Genomic DNA, 14,713 nt, shown 5'->3' with positions numbered 1-14,713 from the left:
TGGTGTTCCCAAAGGCCAAAGAGCTGGAAAACAGGCGTTGAGGGATGACCCACAGAGCTCAGGAGCAGGGATAGGGATGGGAGGGGGGGGGGGTGCCAATGGTTGTTTATCTCGCCCTGATTCCGATCCTCCTCGTTCAAACAGCAGCAGGATGCTGCGCCTCGCCTCATTATGCAAATAGAAGCAATTAGAGCTCACCCAGGCTCTGCCCACGTGATGGGTTTATGGCACTCACAGAGATCCTTCCTGCTGCATGAGAGGAATAACAAGAGCTCCCCTGGTCCCCTGTCCGCCATGGGCTGGGAATCCGGGATTGGTTGGGGGGGGGGTCCTGGAGCAGGGACAAGGCCCCCATTGACACCCCCAGGACCTCTGAAAGGGCTTTCCCAAGGAAAAGCATCCCCCTCTTCCATGGAGACACCAACTTCACCAGCAGCAAGCGCTCGCCGGCTCTCAGGACGGGAAGGAAGGAGGGCTGGAGAGGGAAGAGCATCACTGGGAGCAACCCAAAAGCCTTTCCTCCACCAAGTCTTCGCTTTGGGACCTGCTTTGCTTGACCACAGCGGGAAGAGGCACAGCAAAAGTACCTTGGACTCGGCTTCAAAAGCAAAGGCAAACGCAGCCCGAAGCAGCCCCAGTCCCACCTCGGCTGCAGCAGGAGGCTGGGGGTGGCTCCGGTCCCCATCCGGCCCGGGGGCACGCACAGACCTGCAAGGAGCAGACACGGGAGCATAAATCAGGCGCAGATCCCATAAATCCATCCTCGTCCTCCTGATTTACATCAAGGTAGCCAGGAGGATTTATTCCCAGTACCTGCCTCCGGTTGCCCAGCCCCAGAGGAGCACGGGATAAGATAAAGAGAGGCTCTTGGAATATTGATCTTCCTCCTAAATCTTTTCCTTCTTCTTTGGGATGCAAATGGAGATTGATGAGCGCAGGGGCAGCTCCTCACCTCTGAGGGCCGTTTCGAGCTCTGTTCCCAGGTAAGGGAATGAGCAGTGGGATACACCCACAAGTCCTGCTCCACAGACCATTGTCACCTATAGCCAGTGGAGAGCTCCCTTGGTTCAGCCTGGTGACACTTGCTGCAGAGCAGGATGAGGGACATCACCATCAGGGACCGTTTTGCAGTGTTACTGCAGTTAAGCAAGGAGCATCCCATTGGAAACCTCGAGCCTGCATCCCTGTTCTGACCCCATCCCTGTTCTGACCCTATCCCTGACTCCCACTCCTGCACCTCCTGCTCTTTCCAGGGCTCATAAGTATGAAAAGCACCAGGAAACCCTTTCCACCTCCACCACCTAGAGCTGCTCAGTCTCACATCAAAGGGCAGCATGTGATTGCCATGGAGGGATGTATTTCTGCAGGCTCAGGATGGTTTGTGGCACCCTTATACCAAGCCTGAAGGATGCAGGTGCAACCCAAAGCTGGAGGATCAGCGTGGCTGGAGCTGCCTTGGGGTACCCCCACATTCCCCCCCAAGGGAAAGATGCTTGTTCAGAGCATCTCCATGGACTGGAGACGCTCAATGGCACCACGTGTGACACCAGGCCCAGAGATGAAGACCCTCCTTGGTGCTACCACCAGAGCACAGGGTCCGGTTCAGGCGCTGGCCACCACTCCGGAGCGGTGCATCAATCCCCAAGGATTTGATGCCTTCCAAACCTTATCCCTAAGGTGCACATAGAGCCTGGAACAGGAGCACTGATCCCGCAGGCAGTGCAAGACTCCATTGGAAAGATGCCTTCACTTCCTGACGGGACCCACAACCAGGGCTTGGCCACATCACAGGGAAGCGAGGTGGCTCCAACATAGCCCAGAAAGAGGAGTCGGGTCCTGACAACCCCAGGGCTTGGCGCACACTATTCTGCCCCACGCTTATGGGTCCACAGAGGAGCTCCATGAAAAGAGCTGAGTCAGCACCAGAAGCAGCTTTTCCTTCCATAACGGAGCCGAGCGAATAACTCATCCTGGATAAATAATTCAGGGCGGATCGGCTGCGAGCTGCGAGCAATTATCCCCTCTTTATTTGTCAGCCTGCATCTTCAGTGGAATCATGCAGACACGTCCTTGCTGGGCTGAGGAAAAGCCCGGGGAAAGGAGGAGCTACCTGGAACGCCGGGAGAAATCCGTGTCAGGAGGAGTCGGTGGCTCGGGAAGACGCGGGGTTGTTGTGGGTGTTTAGCATCTGTAGTGTAAGAAATACCCAGAGCTGCAATGGGCCCTGCGGGTGGAGGTGATGCTGAAGCGAGCGGATGGATGCGGGAGAGGCACCGGATCATTGGGAAGGTGCCCCTGCCCATGGCTGGGGTTGGAACTGGATGAGCTTTAAGGTCCCTTCAAGCCAAATCATTCCATGATTCACACCAGACATCTCTTCGGGTACCATCAGGGTCACACCTCTCCAGTGCTTGCTTGGTCTCGCTGTCCATACAACGGCCACCAGCTCCTGAGATCACATCCTACCTCACCAAATCCACGTGTGTCCATTGCTCCATGTCTTCCGCGTCTCCTGCTGGCAAAGCAGAAGGCCCAGACACGTGTTCGACCCAGGCAGACGGCAGGAGGAGGCTTCTCCTAACAGCAAGGTGATGGATAACCACTTCCAGCACCTCCTAGCTCCGTCTTGGGTGCATCACACTCGCTTCACCCTCACCAACCCCACCCAAACACCATCCACCTCCTCCCCTCCCTAACTACCAGTCCTCCTCCTCCTCCTCCTCTTGCCAAGGCTCCCTTAGCACCTCCACAGGCTACTGGTACCCATCAGCACCAGCCCATGAGCCAGAGCCCAGGCCCTGAGCATCTCCATGCAGACCCTACCTGCGGGGTTGCCTTGCTCCGGTGCTGGTCCTGCAGGGGATGCTGGATGCTGGGATGGCGAGGACAAAGCAGCGGCACAGGCTGGGGCAGTGGGGACATGACCGGGGGACAAGACCCAGGGTAACCACAGGAGCACCCACGTGGATGGGGCTGCAGCCAGGCGCTGGCACATGAACACCCTGGAAGGAGCCTGTGCTGCATCATGGAGCGGCCCACGGCTGTGACCTGCCTTGTCCCATCCCATCCCATCCCATCCCACGGGAGCCGGCTCGCCAGGAATGCCCCACGTCAGCACTTCACCAGTGATAAATAAGGGAGGAATGCAGTTGCCAGGGCTCTTTATCAGAGACGGTGCCTTCTCCCCTGCTCCTCCTCAGCCGCCACCAGCACAGGGATGCTCAAAGCTGCTGCCTCGCTCCTGTCCCGTCCCTGCATCGACCCAATGGGGCACAACAAAGCACCCTAAGGGCAGGAGCTGGGGTGTGCAAAGCAGAGCAGTGACGGCATCTGAGCTTTCCTTCCTCCTCCTCCTCCTCCTGCTGGCCTGGCGCAGCTCATCCCTGCTGGCATTGCTCAGTCTGCATCAATGGGCCGCATGGAAAAGCAGTGGGGCAGCGCAGGCATCGTGCAGCGGGGCTGGTGATGCTCGTGGCAGGAACGTGCCTTCTGTGTGGGTCTGAGCCGAGAACCTCAGACTCATCTCACTTGTGCCATCGGTAGGCTCCAGCGTGTGGAGGTCAGGGATCAAGGGGGTGGAAGCGCCCTGCTGCCAGGAAGCCGCATGGACAAGCAGAGGCAGCCGCTCCTGGGGGAGGCTCCGTCCCTCCCCATGCTGAGATGGGGACAATCCCCATGCCACAGCCGACACAGACCTGCTCCCACCTGCATCCCACCATGCAGTGACCATGCTGAGCCTTTAACTCACCCACAGCTCACGCACAGCAGCTCTAAAACCCAATGCAAGCACCGAGACCTCACCAGGGAGGAAAGAGCTGCGGCCCCGAGCGCTGTAAATCACCCCCTGCCCCTGGCTGTGAATCTGCACAGCACAAACCAAGCAGGAGAGGCCTGGAGCTGCCCGCAGGGATCACCCCTCATGGATGGAGAGGAAGAGGATGTGCGGTGGTCGTGACTGGCAGCAGCACCCGCAGCCTGATGGATGGGCAGTAGCACCCTGTGTCTGCAGGGCTCTGCATCGCCCCGTGTGCAGGGCATCACCACATCCGTGGTCCATAAGGGCACCACCGCATCCGTGGTCCGTAAGGGCACCACCACATCCGTGGTCCATAAGGGCACCACCACATCCGTGGTCCATAAGGGAACCACCACATCCGTGGTCCATAAGGGCACCACCACATCCATGGTCCATAAGGGCACCACCGCATCCGTGGTCCATAAGGGCACCACCGCATCCGTGGTCCGTAAGGGCACCACCACATCCATGGTCCATAAGGGTACCACCACATCCATGGTCCATAAGGGCACCACCACATCCGTGGTCCATAAGGGCACCACCACATCCGTGGTCCATAAGGGCACCACCACATCCGTGGTCCATAAGGGCACCACCACATCCGTGGTCCATAAGGGAACCACCAGTTCCGGGCTGTGAAGCCTTCAGGACATCCCCAAGCCCCCATGAGTACGTCCAGACCTCAGTCTTGTCTCTGGTGGGTGCAGGAGCGAGAACCAAAGGGAGCTGCCATCCCCTCTTGACATGGGCATCGAGGAACATGGCCAAGGGCACGTTTGGAAACCAAAGGGGTTTGGTTCACAAGGCAGCCTGGAAATCAGTGCACACTGACCTGTGCTCACCCCTCACCCAGCTGAAGGTCAGCATTGATCCAAGAGGAAGGGCACAGACCAGCATCACTTAAAGAAGGTGGGAATCTGAGGCCTGCTCCCAGCCATCAGAGCAAGGAGATGCTGGCACAACCCAAAGACAAGCAGGTGTGAAACACCCAACAGCTCCAAACAGAGCAGGATCCATTCCCCGGCCATGGTCACCAGCAATGACAGGAGGTGACAGTCAAACCAGAGCCCTAACCCTGCTGGAAACGGAAAGAGACACATCCTGCTGGAAACCACTGCCTCAAGCCTCATTGCCATGGGCTGCTCACACATTTGGGGAGCAGCTGAGCCCTGCTCTGCGGGGCAGGGGTAGGAGTATGCTGGAAATGGGAACATTCCTCAAAATCAGACACTCTGATCCCAATGGAGTCGGTCACTGTCCTCATGGCAATGCCAAAGCCAATGGGAAAGAGGGAAAAAGAGAAAGAATGGCACGGAGAGGCTTGGAGTTTGAAGTGAAAAGCAGGCTCTTGGTGCAGGGAAACGTTACCCTGAGGTTTAAAGGAATGAGCCCTGGTGCAAACATCAGAGCTCCTGCAGGAGGCTGATGGAAGCGCTGCTCTGTCCCACTGCCCTCAGCGGTCCTCACTGCCCACCCAGATGAGCCCAGTGATGTGCTGCACCCAGCGTCTGTATGAAAGAGCTGAGGGGCTGGGGACACAGAAAACCTCTTCATCACATTTGGGATAATCAAATCAACTCCCATCGTGAATGTGGTTTGCAGAGCTCAGCTGGGCTCGTGTCCCTTCAGCTGCACCAAGCCCATGGGCACAGAGAATCATAGAATGGTTTGGCTTGGAAAGGACCTTAAGATCATCCAGTTCCAACCCCCTGCCATGGGCAGGGACACCTCACACTAAACCATGGCACCCAAGGCTCTGTCCAACCTGGCCTTGAACACCACCAGGGATGGAGCATTCACAACTTCCCTGGGCAACCCATTCCAGTGCCTCACCACCCTCACAGTAAAGAACTTCCTCCTTATATCCAATCTAAACTTCCCCTGTTTCAGTTTGAACCCATTACCCCTTGTCCTGTCACTACAGTCCCTAATGAAGAGTCCCTCCCCAGCATCCCTATAGGCCCCCTTCAGATACTGGAAGGCTGCTCTGAGGTCTCCACGCAGCCTTCTCTTCTCCACGCTGAACAGCCCCAGTGTTCTCAGCCTGTCTCCATACAGGAGGTGCTCCAACTGCAGAAGGGACCTCAGGAAGCCACCCAGCTCCATCCACACCACAGCAGGACCCGAGGCACTCCAAGCTTTGCTGGCCAGGAAGCACTGGTACCAAAGCCATGCTGAGCACAGCATCCTGCATGGTCACTGCCCCCCTCGAGGGAATGGAAACCACAGCAGGGTTTATGACACCATGAACCTCAGTGTTCCCAGCACCTCTGGTAGCACAGGCCCTGCTCACAGGGGTTATTCCAGCCTGAAGGGCAGATTTATCAGAACGAATCCCAAGGGAGAAGCAGCCATGGGGCTGTTTGCACCCCTTCTACCAAGAAAAGCTCCAACATGAGAGGAGCAACAGCTCGTTTCTTCCTGTTTCCTTGTAAATCAACTGTAACAATCATGGCAGGAGACTCCCCTTGGCTCTATCCTCCCCCTGAAGAGCAGATTCAGTGAGCAGCTTCCCTGAGTGGCAGAGCTGTGATTTACTCCCAGAACGGGACCCATTAAGATGGGGGGCAGCAGGAAGTTTCCGTTTGCCCCCCACCCAAATTCCCTTCCCCAGCCATTCTGAGGATCAGATAAGCTTCCCAGCTTCCCTTTCACATTAACAGGTTTGGGAGTGCGAGCCCGTGGCTTGGTTAAAGAAGCCCCAAAGACACGTTCACGAAGGGGAGCTCACACCACGCTCCTTTCTTCGCACAGAGTGGACGCCATCACCCATCCACAGGATGCTCTAAGTCCAAGCACCCCCCAAAACCATGTTGGTACCCACAGCTGGGCACAGACTGCTTCAGAACCCGAGCTGACAGCTGCAAATAGCCAAAATGCCCTAAATTACCCCATCCCAAAGTGAAATCCCATCGGTGGGCGGCTGAAACCTCAACAGGTCCCACATCAAAAAGCCCAGTCCCCAGCAAGGATGCAGCAGCTGAAGGACTCGGTGAGCTGGAGCCAATCCCAGCACTGTGCCCATAGCACAGGCATCTATCATCCCCCACAGGACCCAAACCCTCAAGCTGCTCCCTTCCCAGCCATGTATCACCCTCCAAACCCTCTTGGATGGGTTTGAAGCCAGTCTTAGAGCCTAGCTCCCAGCGAGGGTTACTGCGTCCTCCAAGGAGGAGAGGCGCCATGCTCCGCACCGCTCCCACCGAGCCCTCTGCATCCCACCGGTTCTATTTGATTCCCTTCTAAAGGGGCTGTATTTCTAGTTCAAACCAGCTTGTTTGTGTAATTGCCAGCAAAAATGAAACGAAATAAAGAAGAAAGACACAACCCGAGCCTGCTACAATGAGTAATTATCCTGCTCCTGCCTCGTACCCTGTAAACAAATGTATTTGTAACCAATTTGCAAGCACTTTGCATAAGGGGCCCAGAACACTCATGCCTGTTTGATGCATTTTGACATTAATTTGATAATAGCAGCTTAACAAGGAATCCAGGCTCCCTAGCTATAAATATGCTGCTTTTCCACTTCCTTTTATCTGCGCAGTGAAATAATGTTTTTCCCCCTGCTGCAATAACCACCATCCAAAGCCTTTCATGAATGCCCTTTATGTCCTTTAGCATTTCAAGGCTTTCTTTCTCTGGGTTTTTTCCCCCCCCCTCCCTCCCTCTCCTCCTGGAGAAGGTAAAAAAGGGGTTTATTGGTTGTATTGTTAATTCCTGTTCATCAGGGGGAAGGAGAAGAGAGGACAGCGACGATGCTCTGATAACGCAGCTTCCAAGAGACTTGTTGGTACAGAAACACCTCTCCATCCGTTTGTGCTTCATCTCCAAGAGAGAGCTCGTCCTCTCCCTCCTCTTCCCCACTCGCTGTGGCTCTCCCTCGCCACACAAGCCTTGCACACCAGAAAGCAAACTCAAGCATGGTGAAACGGCAATGGGACACCGGAGTCCACTCTGATGCCAATCAGGAAGCCACCATGGGCCCCAGGGTGGCTTTGGACCGCTCCAAATCTGTGCTTGATGGGACAGTGCACACCACCACGAGGAGCATCGTGTATCCCACAGGGACAGCACAAAAAAGAGCTGGATCATGAGGAATGAAACAAGGTTATGGCTCTCATTCTGGTCCCTCTCAAGACTTTCCACCTAATCCCATGGTTAGAACCTCGCTGGTTATCACTCATGCACCCATCCTGCACCTCTGCCTTGCCTGTCAGCCCCAGGGAGAAGCTGCCTCTGGGGCCTGGGAGGTACCAAGCACACAGTGAGCCCCTTGGGAATTGTTGCCTACATCCTGCAGCCACAGATGAAGCCTCTGAGGGATGGAGCAGTTTGGCCTCTCTCCTCCATGCTCCCTTCTCCACCTTGGAGCCAGCGATGCACAAGCTGCTCCCACGTTGATGCAGGGGGTGAGAAGTTGCACTCAGAGCACAGAACCAGGGGGTTTCTCCTCCTGCCACCCCAGGCCTTGAGACCTCCCAGACAAGGTCCCAGCAGCCACAGGAACGAGCCCTTCACCCTCAGCCCTTTCACCCCTCCGCTCCCGTTCCCCCTCCTGGAAACGGAGTTGTGTCCCTGTTTGCCAGCAGATGAGAGGGCACAAGATCAGTGCTGAACGGGAAGAGGGTTTGTTCCTCACGGGCCCACCAGCACGTCACATGGACCACGGCCCTTCCACCCATCTCCCCCTTCAGTGCTCCCCTGGGGTCGTTCACACCAGAACCCCATGGCCAGTCCCAGCGATAGCTGGAGGCTTAGCAGAGTCCGACAGCGCATTCTTTCCTCAGCCTCCTCCCTCCTTATCTTTCCCAAAACCACACTTAGATAAAAGTTATTGGAACAATAAAATCCATAACTTAAACACGAGGGCAGGAGGGATGGAGGGATGGAGGGTCTCTGCTCCGTGCCCTGGGGAGCAGCCTCAGCAGAGCAGGAAAACAACAGAGGAGAGCCCATGCTCCCCGCTGGAACAAAACCTGGTGCAGGACCTTGGAGCATTGTGTGGAGAGACCACAGCACGTGTGCTCTCCTGCTCTCCCACACGAGTCCTGCACGGCCTTACCCACCTTTTGAGGGATCTCCTGCTGCTTCACCTACCTGGGATGAGCTGGTTTAAGCACATGGGTACATGGGCTGCACTGTTCTCCACCAAGCTGTTCCTCCTGCATGCCTGGTTTGTGGATTTCTTCAGCCAGAAGTAGACGCTGCAGGTACCTGAAGTCCAGTTTCTCTGTGCAGCACTATCCTGCACCCTACAAACATCAACACAGGGGACAGCAGGACCCATGTTTTCTTCAGCATTGATCAGCATTCCCATGCAGGGAAGCCCAGCGGCTGGTGCTGCCCCAAGTGCAGAGCTGTGGTCCAGCACATCCATCCCGCTTCCCTCAATATTTGAGGAGCATTCCATGGACATTCTTTTCCCCTTCAAGACCTGGTGGCAATAGCATCCTGCTCCCCTCCATCCCTTCAATATGTGGTGCTTTCAAGCACTACCACAAGCGCCCAGGATCCGGGGACCACGCTCCTGCTATGGCTGGAGCACACCACCATCCCAACTCAACGGCATCCATGCTTTGGTTCACTTGCCCAGGCCTAAGAGCTGTTTTGTCCCACAGTAACATAGCTCAGGAGCTGAGTACATGGAGATCCATGGAGGAAAAGCCTTTCCTACAGACAAAGCAGCTCCTTTAACGTGCTGCTGAGCCCACAACCATGGGGGTTCACAGAGCAGCACCCGCAGACCTCGGACCTGGACCTCATTAGCATCCTTTGCCCCAGCACTCCCAGTGTGGACCGGGGCTACCCCTCACTGCAGCAACCCACTTAGGCTTGAAGTGTGACACCAAAGCAGACGTGCAAGGCTTTGGGCTGTGCTTTGAAAGGGAAATGAGAGGCGGGAGGCAATGAGGAGACCTGGTTCCAGCTCGGTTTCACTCTTTATTTGAAGTTTCACATGCCACCAGCGTACATGAAAGTTGCACATTCAGTATTCGACTCACGACTAGAACTAAGGGCCAGATGCGAAAACCAAGTGTCAAACGAGGGCACGGATGGAGGAGCCTGAAGGTACTCGTGACCAGGCTGTGCCAATGGCACCTGAGACACCGGAGAACCCACTTTTGGTGGGCATCTCCCTTTGCCATGTCCAGGGTGCTGGCTGCGAGCTGGCTCTCCTCTCCCCAAGCAGCACTGTTCCCTTTCAACGAGCAGTTTTGGTACCACCTCCACCAGAACAGAGGGTGTTTGGAGACCGACTGCCCATTGGATGCCTTCCTGCCTTCCCCCTTTTCCATCAATGCCAGGAGTTTTTCCAACGAGAAACAATTCCCACCCGCTGCTTATAGGGAAAGACGACAGGAACAGGGACTCTTACACTGACATCTTCTGTTCAAACAAAGTTTTCTGATAGAAGCCCATTTTCCCCAGCAGCCTTGGGCAGGGAGTTGCAGCTTCTACTTCAAAGGGCCAACTTCAAAACCAAATGCAGTGTCCTAATGGTTTTGTGCTACATTACTTAATTGTCATACAGCTAATTAGCAATGCCTGATTCCCCACTCTCTGTACCTAAGATGAAGCGCACAAAAGAAGGGGGCTACTTGAAAGAATAAATAAACCAAGGCACCAGGCAGCCAGGCTCTGAGAACATTAACATAAAACGTTACACTTTCCCATGTAAAACACTGAAATAACCCCCCCCCATCATGATTAAACCTGTATTGATCTGCCTCCCTTCAGATCTCAGGGCTTTGGATCCCTGTGAGGATGGGGGGGGAAGAGGAAGAGGGGGCTTAGCGTGTGCCTGCGTGTCTCACACCAACCCATGCAGCAGAGATCTTTAAGATTCTAATTATTTCCCTATCACCAAGTCACACAGGGATCAATAGATGGCACAAACCGACCCCTTTCCTCCAGTGTTTGGGGAGGGGGGGAAATGAAAGAACCAAGAGAAAGGGGAGGGCGAAAGGAGAGCGTCAGAGGTCAATGCCACAAAACAATACATATTGATGTCTCCATTCATTTCAACCAGCGGAAAGGTCAATGCCTCCCCTGCTTCATGTTTTATGGCTGAAATCCTGCTGCTAACAGCAACAATGTTAGTAGGCAGCCCCCATCCATCCTGTTTTATTCTTACCATTATTTCTAACCAGGTTAGCCATTTTGAAAATTGGGAAGCAGTGGTGGGGAGGAAAAGAGGGGATGCTGCCCTGGAAATTAATGGAAGAGATGGTTTCCATTAGTTTCTGAGCCTGCCTGTCCCCCCACAACCTGTGCTCCAGTTTGCCCCTCGCTGCCCCCTAAAAAATGAGAAGGGCCTGAGGCAACATCCCTTCACTATTAATCATTATTCCCTGTACAACATCCCAATTGGTTTCTATGGAAATGATTCTCCTGCTGGAGTACCCCGGCTGCCTGCGCATCTGATCAGAGAGGCAGGAGAGCCGCAATGAAGATGTGCCTCCGCAGTACCCGACGTGGCTCCCTGCTCCAGGCTCCTGTACCTTTGTCTGGACGCTCTGCTGGGATCAGCCAAGGGGGACCGCACCTCCTTCAAGCACACAAAACAACCCTGCTGCACTGGTTAATTCCCAAAAGGAAAAGCCCCACCTTCCTGTGGCCACAGGGAATACCCCATCCTGAAAAAGGGATGCTGAAATACAGCACCCAGCACCTCACAACGCACAGTCCCATTCCTGTACATCGTCCCAGGACTTGTCATGCCTCTGAACATCAGCAAGAGGAAGCGACAGACCCTGCTCTGTTCCCCTGGGAGCAGGCCTGGGCAGAGGAGGAAGGAGGTAGTCATGCGGATTGAGGAGAGCAGGGTCACTGCCCTGCCACCCATCAGCCTGCATCAGCAGCCCCAGCCCTGCAAGAGGGGAAACTGAGGCCCAGGTCTCACGGTGGGTGTCTGGCTTCCAGCTTGAGGTCCATGACACCGTTCTGCCCTGTCTCCTTCACTCCCATCTCTCCTCTGCCTGCCCAGCCACCTCCTTGACTGCAGTCCAAGCTCTCCTGAGGGGAGAGGCCGTTGCCGCACAGCCCTGTTCCAAACTGAGCAGTGGGTACGCTGCCATTCCTTAAAGGATCCATGAAATCAGCTCTGGAGAACAGTGAGGAGCAATCCTTTAACCTACAGACCTAAGGAACACACCGACACCTCAGCCCCACCAAACTCCCCACACCAAACCCACCGCCGCTCTTCAGGTCTGGCTGCTCCCATCCGGCAGGAACCAAATGCCACTTGGCTGAAGAAGACTTCGGATTTAAGCAGAGCAGGAAACAACAAGTGATTTTCCACACTAACGGCACTTGACCCAGAATCTCCCCCTCCCAACCAAGCGTGGGCACCTTGCTCGTGGGCAAAGCAAAGATTTCTTCTGCATTCCCCAAAGATCAGAGGACTGATTTCGGAGCACAGCGAGGAACAGGCCGGCAGGGAGTGGGAATCCTGCAGAGGCGCTCCCTGGGAGAAGGGCACCTTTTGTAATTGAATTCATCTATTTTAGAGTATGGACAGTGGCATCAGCAGGCTCAGAGGTCACCTCATTAGATGCCTACAGATAGCAGGGAGGGAGATTTCTAAAGAGATGGGGACAGAGACCAGAGGAAAGGAGGGGGAATTTGATATCACTAAGAGCTAGGAACAAACCACCCATCTCTCTGCTCTCCTCTCCTCTCCTCCTCTAATGCTGCACACCGGAGCCTCAGCGCCGAGTGGGCTCCGAGTCCCATATATTGCTCTGCTCAGAACATATGGTGTGATGTTTAATAGCCCGGCTCTGCCAATTGGGGACTATTAGGGTGGGTTCTTTTCCCAGTGTAAATGTTGCAGAATATAAATTGTAATTAACACCGATGCCAAAATAGCACTTAGAGAAAATAAGCACATTATTAACATCTGGTGAATCCTGCCTCGAGTGCAGAAGCAGCGGAAATCCTCACTCACCAGAAGAGGATTTGCAGGAGAGGTATCGAGCACTGGCCCGGAACTGGGGAGTCGGGGCTGGAAGGAGTTTTTAGCTCTTTAGCATTATTTGTGGTGCTGTCTTTATTACCTGGGGGTGACCTTTCCCAGCCCTGATTATAACCGGTAGCATTTGCATGGGGACTTCTGACCCGCTTGTATGAATACAGATGTCTAAGCATCCTACTCCAGGCAATAGAATAATGGGGTTATAAAACATGCCTGATTGCAAGACGCGAGGCAGATGGGTATCGCTTTGCCAAGCAAAAGACAGAGCTTGTTTCATCAGGTTGCTCCAACCCCCAAGACCAAAGGGTTAACACCAGCATGGAGCAGCACGTGTTTTCTGCATTCCACTGTCCCCCAGCCCAGGTTTCCCAATGGGATAGGAACAGGCAAGCCCCTGGTTCTGCCAAACTCTTGCTGATGCCACAGTATGTGGATGGGAAATCCCTGCTGAGGGTGGGAATGGCTCCTGTAGCATGTACCAGACCTTGAGATTCCTCAAAACAGGTCCCATTAGGCATCAGAGCTCCATACCCTCAGCCTTCCCACTACTCTGCCCCAAGGCTAGAGGCACAAGGAGAGGAAAGCAGCTCTGCTAATGCTCCCAACAAGGAGAAAGCAGCTTTGCAAACACTCACTGCCTATCCCTCACTATTTATTCTAGGAAAGAAACAGAAGCCAGGCAGTGCTGAAGTGGACTGAACTGGACAGAGCAGTGGCTCGTGTTCCTGCCGGAAAGCACATCTGAGTTGCTGAAGAGAGGGAGAAGGAGAGACAAAAGCAGTTGGAGAGGGAGAGAGGGATTCGAAGAGGCAAGTAATATGACAAGAGGTAGAAAGAACGACCTCGTTGGGAGAGAAAACAGCGGCAGGATGCCAAGAGCAGGGCACCAGCTCCTTGCACTCACCAGCACAGTGCCTAACCCAAGGCAGAGTCTCAAACGCTTGCGGGGCTGCGGCCATTCCCAGGAGCACGAGCCAGCTTCACCACCTTGCTACCGGCTGCAAACCAGACACCGCTGTGGCTCCCTGCCCTGAGTGGGGAAGGGAGAGAAGCTCAGCGCAGAGAGCAGCCACATGCAGGGGTTAGTTTTAGCACCGCACAGACTTTGTGCTAGTAGAAGGCTAACTAACATTAACCTGCTTGTGAAGAGCCTAACCTAGCCAAGCACAAGGGTTACTGCAGCCTGGCTCAGGATTTACACCCACAAGACATCACCAGGCGGGTTCACACCTGAGTGATGGGAAAGCAAGGAGAGAAAGTCCTCCAAAGCTGCGAGGGGCATTTTGCTCTCGTATCAATCCCAACAGATCCGGCTTCTTATGAACCGCTGATGGAAGAACATGGATTGGGAGATGGCATCTTGTGTAGAAAATGCCAACAAGGAGATGGGGACCATCACCTTTGGATGATGCATCTGGGCTTCCCTAGAAAAGCAGCGCTCACTCAGCACATTAGGGGATGTTTAGGTGGAGAAGCTGCTGTAGCCGTTTTGCAGAAGACAGACCCAGTGCGCTACCATAAAATACTCCAGCAGAAGGGAAATCCGAGTGCCACCCAGAAACGTAGCTCCAGGAATTCCTAACTTGGCTTTTGGTACAGCTGTCTGATGCTTTCAAAAGTGCTCAGTAAATAAGGCAATATGAAAGTGATCCAGACCACTACTGGTGCCTGAGGAAGTTCTGTGGAGCAGAGAAGCTGACTGAAATCACACTGTGAAAACACTTCCTAACGTCTCTAAAATTAGCATGAGCTCAAGGCATGGGATCTAAGGAGAGGGCTGAAACACTACATTCCCATCTACACTGCAAGACAGACCGCGTTTAAAATCACATCCAAGCCTCAACTTACTGTAGGCACCATCTACCCCTAGGACATGGATTTCCAAAAGAGCTGAGATCTGCTTCCACCAGATGGATGAAAACAGCATCAGCAAGAACACA

The sequence above is a fragment of the Pezoporus wallicus genome, unplaced genomic scaffold, assembly GCF_028554395.1.
Source record: "Pezoporus wallicus isolate ANWC-B61680 ecotype Strahan unplaced genomic scaffold, APGP_CSIRO_Pwel_v1 scaffold_7392, whole genome shotgun sequence".
Classification (NCBI taxonomy): domain Eukaryota; kingdom Metazoa; phylum Chordata; class Aves; order Psittaciformes; family Psittacidae; genus Pezoporus; species Pezoporus wallicus.
This window is presented reverse-complemented; position numbering follows the sequence as displayed.